Below are 12,732 nucleotides of genomic sequence, written 5' to 3'. Positions count from 1 at the left end.
TGAAACTCTCATGGGATTTTCCTGCAGTTGCTGGGGAAACAAGATCCTCTGGATCTCAGCCTCCAGAGTAGCCAGTATGACAGGCATGAGCCATCGGCGCATGGTTTATGGTGTGTCATTCTCTAGAATTTCCAACTAGTCCTCCTCTAGACACTACCACCTAGTCACTCCTCTAGATCCCTCAGGGACAGCAAAGGAGGCTCGGAATCTGGGTAGGGCCATAGGCATTTAAGGGCTCCTTCCACATCGTTATCCCTCTCTAAGCTCCCATCCACCTCCTCTGGATGGCCTGGTCATCTGGTGCAGATCAGACCCACTAGGACTTCTGGGTTCTGCCCTGTATGCCCCCACCCCACCCAACCTGTATCTGAGGATTTCTAGGGCCAGTTGCTACATGTCCTGTTGGAAGATGATGGGAGGGTTGCTGATAACTGGGTCTAAGGGATCCTAGGGAAGAAGGTGTCCAGCTCCCCTGTGTCAAAGAAGGAGACACAAAAAATGGATGGATCTACCAAGAGCTACAAGGCATAGCCATCCACCTGTGACCAAGGTCCCTCAGAGTGCTGTTTTATGTTGACAGTCCTGGGGCTTGACCTCGGGGCCCAGACGCCGTACCTAAGCTTTTGCTCTATGTGAGCGCTCTTCCACCTGAACCTAGGTGCCACTTCTAGGAATCAAACCCAGGGTTTCATGTGTGCTAGGTGCGCCCACTACTGCTAAGACAACCCTGGATCCAAACCTGGATAGCTTTTCTTCTGTAACCCTTCAGGCCTGTCTCAGGAAAGTCTTTCACATCTGTACCGTGTGTCTCAGCAGCAGCCCTGGCTGGAAATGAACATGCTCCTCTATGTTGTCCTTTATGTACGGCTTCTTTGCTCTCTGTGATTCCTGTCAGATCTTCCTTGTTAAGCATGATCCCTTTTCAAGTGCTGCTTCTAAGAAGCCTGCTCCAATTACCCTGGAAGAGTGGGGTCTTCTCTGCTCTGCAGGCTGCTGGCTTTGTCACGCTCTGCCTTCCTGCTCATGTGGGTTGAGAGCACATGAAGGGGAAGGCCTGGCTTCCACCACTCAATAACTGAAGGCTCTGATACACTACCCAGGGACCGGTGTTGTATCACACTTTGTGAGAGGGCTCTCGAGGCCCAGGCAATCTGGGGGCAACAAGATAGGTCCATTTCTTTGTGTGGGCTTGAACTCAGGATCTGGGAGCAGTCTCTCTGAGTTTTTGTGCTCAAGGCTGGTGCTCTACCACTTGAACCAAAGCTCCACTTCTGAATTTTTGGTGGTTCCATGGAAAGAAGAGTCTCACCAGCTTTCCGGCTTATGGCTGGCTTTGATCTCTGACCCTCAGATGTCTGCCTCCCAAGTAGCCAGGACATCAAGTGTGAGCATGAGCCAGAGGTGACTGGAACCAGAGCCTTTCTTTTGAGCTTCTGTTTATCTCATGTCAACTAGCAATCTCTAGTTAAAATACACAGTTACAGGGGATCAAGTTCCTCTCCTAGTTCAGTTAATCCAAGGAGATAAAGTGTCTTTGGAAAAGGCTAGTCTGAGTTGGCCTGGGTGAGCGCAGGCGTGCGCACGCGTGTGCACGCTCGTGTGTGTGTGTGTGTGTGTGTGTCTGTGTGTCTGTGTGTCTGTGTGTGTCTGTGTGCGTGTGTATCTAAGTTTCGGGGATACCTACCCTATCTCTCCAGTGCCTCATCCTCCCAAAGGTGAGTACATCCAGGATCCCCAGCCCAAGAAATGCAGGTAGGAGAGGGTTTATAAGGTCATATCGAGTGGAATGATCTGACTTCGATCCTGCAAGTGAAGCCTGGAAAGATAATGGAGAGAAGGAGAGGTTTAGAGGAACATCAAGAGAAGCCCATTACCTTTGGCTACAAGTACCAGAGAGAAGACTCAATCCACCCTTCTTGAAAGTAAGATAACTGGTGCACACTATTCATTTATTTCATTATTTTTTTGTGAGTCCTAGGGCTTGGATTCAGGGCCTGGGTGTCATGCCTGAGTTTCTTTTACTCAAGGCTTAGGCTCTACAACTTGAGCCACAGCACCATATCTGGCTTTTTTTGGGGGGGGTGGGGTGTTGGTTTATGTGAGATAAGAATTTCACAGACTCTCCTGCCTGGGCTGGCTTTGAGTCGCGTCCACACTCTTTGTAAAATGACTGGCCCATGGTTGGTTTAAGGGGGGGTTTACATGGTTACAGGCCTATGATTGGTTGACATTTGGATTAGCTTGTGGTCTTGCCAGGTGGTCGTTAAATCAAGGTCCTGTCTGGGGAATTTCTAAATGGGAACTGAGGAACACATACTGTCTGTTCTTTATCTACGACCACTGACCTTGTCCTGGGGCCGGCATCTGGTCCCTGAAACTTCTTTACTCATTTTTGGGAAGGGAAGGGTCAGTGCCAGTGTAAACAAGTTTACAGAAGCAGAATCAGCAGTTAGCAAATTAGCAAATGCTAAAATGGACGCAGCCCTATTTTTTCTAATTCTTCAGTCATGAGGATTGAACTCGGCCAGGGCGCTGTCCCTCATCTCTTCAGCTGAAGGTGAGTGCTCTCCCACTTGAGCCACAGAGCCAATTCCTGTTCTCTGGTGGTCCATTGGACATCAGTTCTCACAGACTTTTCTGCCCATGATAGCCTGGAACTATGTTTTCACATCTCAGACATCTGTGTAGCGAGGATGTGAGTTGTGAGGCATCAGCGGCTTCTGGCTTCAGCCACCTTCACATACCCAGAGGAAACCCATCCTGGTCAGGCCACAAAATTCTTGCAATCCTTGACTTCAGACTTTGTCACCCAACATCCAAATCTATCCTTCAATGGAGAGAATACAGACACAACAATCCCACCCCTAAAACCATTCGCCCACTCCCTGCCTGTCACAGGCCATGACTTCTTGAAGCTGTGGCTTCAAACTGGGGCAAACTTGGGGAGTTCTTAGAAATGTTTGTATAGTGAAGCCTGCACCTTGTCTCTCAACCAAAACACCCCCCCTCCTCTTCCCCCCCACCCGGCCACACTTCCACCATCCTTTGCAGTTGTGGAGCTTGAACTCTGAGTATGGGTGCTGTCCCTGAGCTCTTCAGCTCAAGGCAAACAATCTATTACTTGAGCCACAGCACCCCTTCAGGTTTTCTGGGTGGTTCATTGGAGATAAGAGTCTCAGGATCTTTCCTGCCGAGGATAGCTTTGAACTGTGATCCTCAGCTCTCAGCTCCTGAGTACCTGAGATGACAGCCATGAGCTACTGGCACCCGGCCAAAGATACTTTTCCATTCCTTTCACCCTGTCCCCTCAGGTAATTGAGATCTAAGGATTACAGTTGAATGCCACCCGTGGCAGCAAAGTCCATGAGAACACTTTTCCTACAATTAAACACCCAAAAAAGTTGGAAGTGGAGCTGTGGCTCAAATGGTAGAGTGCTAGCTTTGAGCATCAAAGACAAGGGATAAGACCCAGGCCTAGCTTCAAGATTTTTCTAGCAAAGACTCACCCAAGAAAGTGAAACAGGTGGGCACACAGGAGCTCAAAGCTCACACATAATACTCAAGACTTCCAGAACTGACCCCATTCTCTGATTCTCTAGATTCTATGTCTTACACAGTGGCAGTCTTATATGGGACTGACCATGCACCAAGTTATGATATTAAAGTACAATCTCATACTGAGGATCCCCTGACCTTATCAAGGACTCAGGATCTCTCATTGTCCTGCCTTGACACTGGGCAGCAAGGTGAGTCCTAGTTATCCAACCACAGGATGTGGGAATGGAAGGATTTCTCGGCCAAGGGACTGGAGGGCTCTAGGTCCCTATCTCTAAGGAAAAAGGAGAAAAGGGCTGATCCATCCCAAGAAAGTTCGTGGGTTTTGAGTATCCTCAAAGCAACAACACTGCTCCGAGCCCAGTTCCTCTTGTTTTCCCACCAGCCTCCCCATGCTTGCCCCACCTTCAGTCAGCCCTCTCTGAATCCCAGATCTGCCAGGTAGACTAAAGGCTGAGCCAGCAAAGAGACCCACATCTGCCTCTGAGAATGGCAGTCACGTGGTCCTAGCACCCCCTAGAGGAAGTCCCGCGTCCCAACTCCCACCTCATTCCCTGGCTGTCCTCTGCTTTGTCTCTGGTGAAGGAATGAAAACCGGGGGTGTCATCTTCAGATTCAGCCATTGAAAGTCCCAGTCCCCAAAGATGTACTGCACAGGCATCCTGCAGTGGACAACAGCCAGGCAGTCAATAGTGAACCCAAGGAGGCAGGCTCTTAATAGAAGTGTGGCTGGGTCAAGCACTCTATAACTTGTGATCTGTGTTGTCAGGCAAGGTCATGGCTCCAATGTCCTGACATACCTGACCTACGATCGTCCTCCCCCTTCATCTTCCTGCTTATCCCTTGCCCTGCCCCTGAAACTCCCTCACCCCAACACCTCCCTAGCCCTTAGACACTTTCTTATTATCTGACTAGAATATAACTTGCTGGGGCCAGGATGATTGAAACTTGGTGACTCACCGTGAGCCCTGAGGCTGCTTCTCCCCAGCAATTGGTGACCACAGAGCTCCTGGATATCATGAAGTTGCTGAAGGTCAGTGGTTTACTCCTACATACTGGCTTTAGGCTCTGAAATGCTACCCACAGGAATTGTGAATGGATGGCTCTCTCAATCCAGGGACTCAAAACCAAGGCTCGCATGCTCTCTTCTTCCTTCCTTTCCTCTTTTTTCCCCTTCATCCTTCCCTCCACTCTCTCTGATTCCTTTTTTTCTTTTTATTTTTTATTGTTAAAATTATGTTCAGAGGGGTTATAATTACATGGGCAAGATAATGAGTACATTTCTTTCTTTTTTTATTGTGAGAATACCATACATAGGAGTTACAATTACATGGGCAAGATAACTCGTACATTTATTATCAAACATTGCTGTCATCTACTTGTTTCCCCTTCCCATCCCTTCCCATACTCCTCCACTCCCACACCCAATCCTCCCCCCCACTCCCAAGCAAAGTTGTTAAATTCGTTTTTTCGACATAATGACTTGTACATCTCATTGTTGCAAAGGTTCCACCTGTATACCTAGTAAAATGATTTGTTTCTTTCCCTCCACAAATTACACCAATATCAAATACAGTGAAATACATAGGGGAGGGACATTCAAAGCAAGATAGAAATCATCTGATAAATATGATAGTAACAATTGCATGAAAGGAAAAAAAAACAAAAAAAATATTTGAATACTTATCTTGACTCAGACATATACTAGTTATTGCAAATAAGGGAAACCATGGGACCTATGTTTCTTTGGGACTGGTTTATTTTGCATAATAGAATTTTTTCCAAGTTTTTCCATTTCCTAACAAATGGGGCAATATCATTCTTTCCGATGGAGGCATAGAATTCCATTGTGTATATATACCACATTTTCTTGATCCGTTCAACTACTGAGGGGCAACTGGGTTGCTTCCATATCTTAGCTATAGTAAATAATGCTGCAATAAACATAATTGCGTAGGTAGCTTTAGTGTGGCCTTGTTTGTGATAATTTGGGTAAATGCCCAAAAGTGGGATTGCTGGGTCATAGGGAAGCTCTATGTGGAGTCTTTTGAGGAACCTCCATACTGCTTTCGAAACTGGTTGAACATGTTTACACTCCGACCAACAATGCAGTAAGGTTCCCTACTGTCCACATCCCCTCCAGCATCTATTGTTATTAGAGTTCTTGACTATATCCATTCTAACTGGGGTGAGGTGGCTAGGGAGGTTGAGCATTTCTTCATGTGTCTATTGGCTATCCTTCATTTCTCTTCAGATAAGTTTTTCTTTAAGTCTTTAGCCCACTTAATTGTTGGGAAGGTGTTTCTTTGAAGATTTGTTGTTGGGGATTTATTTTTTTTTTGAGTTCTAGGCATATTTTAGATATGAGACCCTTGTCTGTTGTATGGCTCGTGAAGAACTTCTCCCAATCCGTGAGCTATCTATCGATCTTGGTAGCTATGTCCTTTGCCATGCAGAAGCTCTGCAATTTCATGCAATCCCATTTGTCCAACTTTTCTTTGATGTGTTGTGTTTCTGGGTCTGTATTAAGAAAATTTCAGCCTGTGCCAAGGAGTCCTAGGGTGTCTCCTATTCAGAACCAACACTGTTTTGTTAATTCTTTTTCTTTTTTGATTCTAATTCATTTAATTCTGATTTAATTTTAATTATTTCTTTCTGTCTAGTAGATTGGGGTTTATCTTGCTTGTCTTTTTCAAGGAGGCTCAGCTGTTCATTAAATTGTTAGTTTCAGATCTCTCCAATTTGTTGATGTAGAAACTCAGAGCTATAAACTTGCCTCTGAGTATTGCCTTTCTGTGTCCCAGAGGAGCTGGTAGTTTGTGTGCTCATTTTTGTTGAATATCATGAACACTTGAATTTTCTTTCTAATATCTTCCATGACCCACTGGTGATACACAGTGAGTTGTTCAGCCTCCATGTGTTACTTTCTTTGTTGGCTTTTGGTGTTTAATTCTAATTTTATTCTCTTGTGGTCTGAGAGAATGCAAGGTATGACTTCAATGTTTCTAAATTTGGACAAGTTTGCTTTCTGGCCTAACATGTGCTCTTTTTTGGAAAATATTCCATGTGCTGGTGAGAAGAATGTGTATTCTGATGCTGCTGGGTGAAATATTCGGTAGATGTCTGTTAAATCTATTTGATCTATACAGTTATTTTTGTCTGCGGTCTCTCTGTTGATTTTTTGCTGAGTTCATCCATGTAGTGGAGATATTGGTGTGTTTATGTCCCGGACAATTAATGTCTTTGGATCTATTTGAGATTTGATAGAAAGTGTTTCTTGCACAAATTTTGGTGCTCCATTGTTTGGAGAATAGATATTTAGAATTGTAATATTCTCCTGAAGGAGAGATCCCTTAATTAGTGTATAGCGACCTTCTTTACCCCTTCTAACTAATTTTAATATGAAGTCTATTTTATCTGATATTAGGATTGCAACTCCTGCCTGTTTATGAGGAACTATTTGCTTGGTAGATTTTGTTCCAGCCTTTCACATTCAAAATGTGTTTGTTTTTATGGGCAAGGTGTGACTACTGAAGGCAACAGATAGAAGGATCTTGCTTTTTAATCCAACTAGACAGTATATGTTGCTTAATTGCAGAGTTAAGCCAGTTAATGTTAAGAGATAGGATTAAGAGGTATTTAGGAGTTCCTGCCATTTTATCCACTTTCTTGGGAGTTGCGGCACCTGGGTTCTTCCTATGGTTCTTGAATTCTCAGTTTGGGTGTGGTATCATTGCCTTTACTGTGGTCCTGTTGGTTTTCTATGTTTAGGACATTTTAAGTACCTTTTGTAGGGCTGGTTTGGTGGAGATATATTATTTCCATTTTTCTTTGCTATGGAAGGTTTTTATTTGACCTGAGGTTATGAAGGAGAGTTTAGTTAGGTAAAGTATTCTTGGTTGATAGTTGTTTGTCTTTAGTGCATGCCAGGCTCTTCTTGCTTTGATTGTCTCTGCTGAGAAATCTGAGGTGATTCTAATTGGTTTCCCATTATAGGTGATTTATCTTTTCTCCTTCACTGCATTAAGGATCCTTTTCTTGGTCTGAATTGATCCTTTGCGGATTATAATGTGACGGTAGGATGTCCTGTTCTGGTCTGGTCTATTTGGAGTTCTAAAAGCTTCTTGTATCTGAATGGGCCTATCTTTTTGCACGTTTGGGAAGTTCTCGGCTAGGATCTTGTTAAACAAATTTCCTAGACAATTAACTTCTGTCTCTAGGTGTACCTCTACACCCATTATGCTCACATTAGGCCTTCTGATGGTGTCTTCCAAGTGTTGAAATAGATCTATCTTATTTCTTGGACTTGTCTTGGATGGTATATTCTTTCTCTATAATATCTAGGTTGTCTTAAATCCACGAGTTTTGATCTCCTGCATTGTCTAACATACTGCCAAGACTTTCTACTTTGTTTGTTTTTTCTCTTCTAATTGATTGGCTTTAATGGCTTCAAATTCTTTGTTGTAACTTTGTTTTAGATCTTGTGAGAACTTCTCTACTTCCTTAATTTGATGTTTCGTGTTTATTCTCAAATCAGTTAGTAGATTTGTTATGGTTTCCTTGGACTCTCATTCCTTCTGACTGGCTCCACTGAGCAGCCCCTTCCCGGTCTCCCTGATTTTTTGGGGGGGAGGCGTCAGGTCATGGGGCCTGAACTCTGGGCCTGGGTGCTGTCCCTCAGCTCTTCAGCTCAAGGCTAGCACTCTACCACTTGAGCCACAGCGCCTCTTCTGGTTTTTTTCTTTTTGCTTATGTGATGCTAAGGAATTGAACCCAGGACCTCATGCATGCAAGGCAAGCACTCTATCACTGAGCCCCCTTACCAGCCCATGTCTCCCTGATTTCTTTCAGCTCTCTGTTTTTGTATTCCATGAATGCCTCCATTGATATTTATCTATTCTCAGCCCTATCTCTCAGTCCCTGTATTTCTCTTTGATTAGCAACCTCATGTTCATGCATTTCCTGTAGTTCTCATTGTATGTTCTCAGCCTGTTCACACCATTGCTGACTTGCTCTTTGTCTGTTCTCAGCCAGCTCACGTAATCGTTATCTATCTCTTTGACTGATCTGAACCTGCTCACACAATTCCTTTATTTCTCTTTGAGTGTTCTCAATCTGCTCAGGAAATTCCTATATAAATCTTTAAGTAGCTTCCTCATGCTCATGAGACTCCTGTACTGATCTTTGGTTTGCCTCCTCTCTCTCCCTATCATGCTCACACTGAGAACTTTGCATGTCTTCACTCTTTTCATTTATACTGTTTACATGCAGTGTTTGTAGAGCTTTTTGGGAACTCTCTTCTGCATTATTCATTATCTCATCTCTCTCCTGATTGTAAAGAGTGGGAGTTGAGATCCCCGGGATTGCCATTTTTCTTGTGTTTCTCCAGCTTGTTCCGCCCATTTGGGATGAGAATAACACCAGTTTTGTGCTAGAACACTATAAAATAGTGTTTGATAGGTAACTATCAAACAAAGTCTGTAGTTGCACAGTCAAAATCTGCAGATACAGTCTTGCTCAAGAGATACAATCTATTGAACATTAAACAACTATGTCTTAATGGCCTAAGAATAGCAAAGGAGAATTTGGCAACCAGAAATTATTGTATTTAGTGAAAATGTGGGGAAAAATAGTATTAGAGGGATGTGGGAAGATGAGGGAGAGTTGAATTAACCATGTCCTCATCTCAAAGAGGGAAATGGATTGGACAGAATGATAGCAGAGAGAGGAAAAAAGGAAAAAAGAAAAAGAAAGAAAAAATAAGGAAAAAGAAGAAAAAGAAAAAAGAGAGAGAAGAAAATAATGGAAAAACAAATATTTACAATTAAAAAGTGAAACCCTTAAAAACTGCAAGTTTGACGGAATAGTATTCAGAGAAGAATGAGGACGGGATGAGAGGAGGGAGGGATAGAAAGGAGACATGAACAAGTAGAAAAATGAAAATGTTTAAAATATTATATGTTTATAAAGTGGTAATACTGCTATTAAAATTAAGTCTAAGAGGTTTTGAATTAACAAGTTTCTGGATTAAGTGTGTACACAATGGAGGATAAGATCTAATAATCGATGACGGGTATATTTGAGAGTCAGCAGAACAGCAATTAAGTCATGCAGAAAAGAATGACAAAGAAGAAGTGAAAATAATGAGAAAAGAAAGAAAAAGAAAAGGATCAAAAGGTCAATACAGAAAAAAAAGCACACACATATACACCTAAAATAAAATTTATATGAGGAAAAAATAATATAAAACAAAAAGTTTTAAAAATTAAAGTTAAAAAAATTAAAAATAAGGTACAAAAAAAGGTCTATTCTGTATCTCCCTTGTGTCCATAACCAGTCTCTTGGTGGAGTCTCTGGTCTGCTTGTGGTGTTTGGTTTTCCTGCGGCTTGATCGGTTAATTAAGTCAGTTTGTTTGGGCATGCTGAAAAATGCTCTGCTTTTCCCAGGATTTTGTGATCCTCCTCCCAGGCTAGTTCAGTGGGAGAGGGATCTGTTTTGAGTATCGCAGAAGAGGGAGATGGCTGTGCCATGAGGCTAGGTTCTGGGTTGAGTTGAGGCCTTTCAGCAAACAGTAGGTCTTCCTTGAGGGGCTAGCTTCTGAGACATTCTCAGAATCCAGCCTCGAGCCTTTCTCAGGGTTATGTTTACTGAATTTCAATTGATTGTCTAGGCTGCTGTAGTGAGGGGCAGCCTGTGGCTCTGTTTACCCAATGAAGAAAGCCACTCCTGGGGGAGAATTTCCTCTGCTTGGGGTGGGTGATTATTTCCTGGGAGGGGTTGAGCCTGGTAGGTCTGGGCAGGTTCCTCTGACCTGCTAAATGACTGTCTTGTTTTCTCCCAAGGCCTGAGTTGGAGCTGGCAGCTCATCCAGGCCTTTGTGTGTATCAAGATGGAGATTAGTTTTGAGAAAATTATAATTAAAAGCACTAAGTGCATAGCCTAAAGACACACAGTGAGGAAGGAAATGAGTCAAAGTTTCCAAAAACCTTTCAGCAATACAAAAATGGTAGGTAAAATCTCTCGATTCTCTTATAGTCTCAATTCAATACTCATATTGTCCAATAAATACTAACATAACAATTATGCTCATGGTAATTGCTTTTTGTCACATTTTGTCTTCAACACAGACTGTGTTGGTGACATTGGGTTATCATGCACAAACTGAGATTATAAATTGTGGTCCAAAGAGAGCCAAATTTCTTCTGTTCCACAGTTTTAGTATCCTTTTTAAAAGCACTAAAACTTTTACATACCATCAGTTACTGTCTTGCAAGAATCCGAAAACGAAATAATTTCACATATAATCACTCCAAAATGCTTTAAAAGTAGGAAATGATAAAAGCGGACTTTGTGAAGTAAAGTTTCTTCTACTTTTAAAATTATTCTTAAAGCTATGTGCTGGTTGATCACTCCTGTAATCCTGTCCACTCGACATATCTACTTAGGAGCTTGACATCTCTGGATAAGTGTTGGAAGCCAATCAGGGCAAAAACAAAAACAAAAACAAAAACCATAAGATTATTTTTCAAAAATTTAAATGAACTAGAAAAGGGCCAGGAATGGAGATGTAGCTAATATATTAGCTGACCAATCTAGAGAGGCAAGGCTTACCGAGTCCTTGAAGCCCTTAGTTCAAACTCTGTGCACACCAACAATAATGTATGCACACACACAAGCATGCATGTGCACACACACAAACACACACACACACACACACACACACACATTCAAAATATCTTCTGGTCAGTGTACTGCATTCATTTCTTTGTTAACGATATTATATGGGTAAAATAATAGAAATAAACTCTTTCATCTGAGAACATTTTTAAACTTTTTTATTGTAAAAATACTGTACAGAGGGGTTACAGTTACATGAGCAACGTAATGAGTACATTTCCTATCAAGCATTGTTACCTCCCCTTTGTTTTTCCCCCACCATCCCTTCCCTTCCACCTCCACAAGTACACTCCTCACCACTCCCCATCCCAACCCGGCCTAAATTGTAAATTTCGTTTTTCAACATAGTGTCTTGTGCATCTCATTGTTACAATGGGTCAACCTGTATCCCTATTTAAGCATTTTGCTTTTTCCCTTTCCCTCCCCAAATTAGAGAAGTGTATATACAAGATGCAGGCACAATGACATCAAATACAGTGAAAACAGGAGTTATGTTGTGTGTAAGGACCATATAAAGATTTAAAAAATCACATTGTACGTTATAATTACGTTAGAAACAACAGCAAGAAAGAAAAAAAAAAACACCCGTGTTCCTATCTTGAAGTTCATTTAGCTTAACATTAACTTATCTAGTCATATGCACATAGTTTTTTTTTTTTTTTTTTTTTTTTTTTTTTTTTTTTTTTTTTTTTACCATTACTGCTTATACCAGACATATATTTACTTAATGCTAATAAGGGATACCATGGGTCCTATGATTCTTTGGATTTGCATTTTTTCCATTTCGTAACAAATTGGGTGATGTCATTCATTCTGATGGATGATAGAATTCCCCCCCCACACACACACCATTTTCTTGATGCATTCATCTCCTGAGGGGCATCGGGGTTTGTTCTATATCTTAGCTATGGTAAATAATGCTGCAATGAACATAGTTGTGCTGGTAGTTTTAGTATCGTCTTGTTTGTGTGGATCATTTCGGTGAATGCCCAAAAGTGGGATTGGTGGGTCATAGGGGAGCTCTATGTGGAATCTTTTTTTTGTGTGTGAAAATATTGTACAGAGGGGTTACAATTACATGGGCAAGATAATGAGTAAATTTCTTATTAAGCATTGTGGCCTCCTTCTTTGTTTCCCCTTCCCATCCCTTCCCATCTTCCTCCTGCCCCCCCATCCAATCTTCCCTGCTCCCCCACCCCCACCAAAGTTGTAAAGTTTATTTTCGAGTTGTACATCTCATTGTTGCAATTGGTCCTCCTGTATCCCTATTTAAACGATTTGTTTTTCTCCTTCCCCTCCACAAATTATAACTACATCAAATACAGTGAAAGCAGGGGTTATTCTGTGGGGGAGGGACATACAAAGCAACAAAGAAATAATCTTATAAATGTGTTAAAATCAATTGCATGAAAAAAAACATGTGAATACATATATTAGGGTTCATTTACCTGACATCAACTTATCTGAACTTTTCTGCTTGACTCAGACCTATACTAGAT

Source organism: Dipodomys merriami, unplaced genomic scaffold (assembly GCF_024711535.1).
Source record: "Dipodomys merriami isolate MVZ:Mamm:240054 unplaced genomic scaffold, mDipMer1.0.p SCAF_239, whole genome shotgun sequence".
Lineage (NCBI taxonomy): Eukaryota > Metazoa > Chordata > Mammalia > Rodentia > Heteromyidae > Dipodomys > Dipodomys merriami.
Note: the sequence above shows the minus strand (reverse complement) of the source record.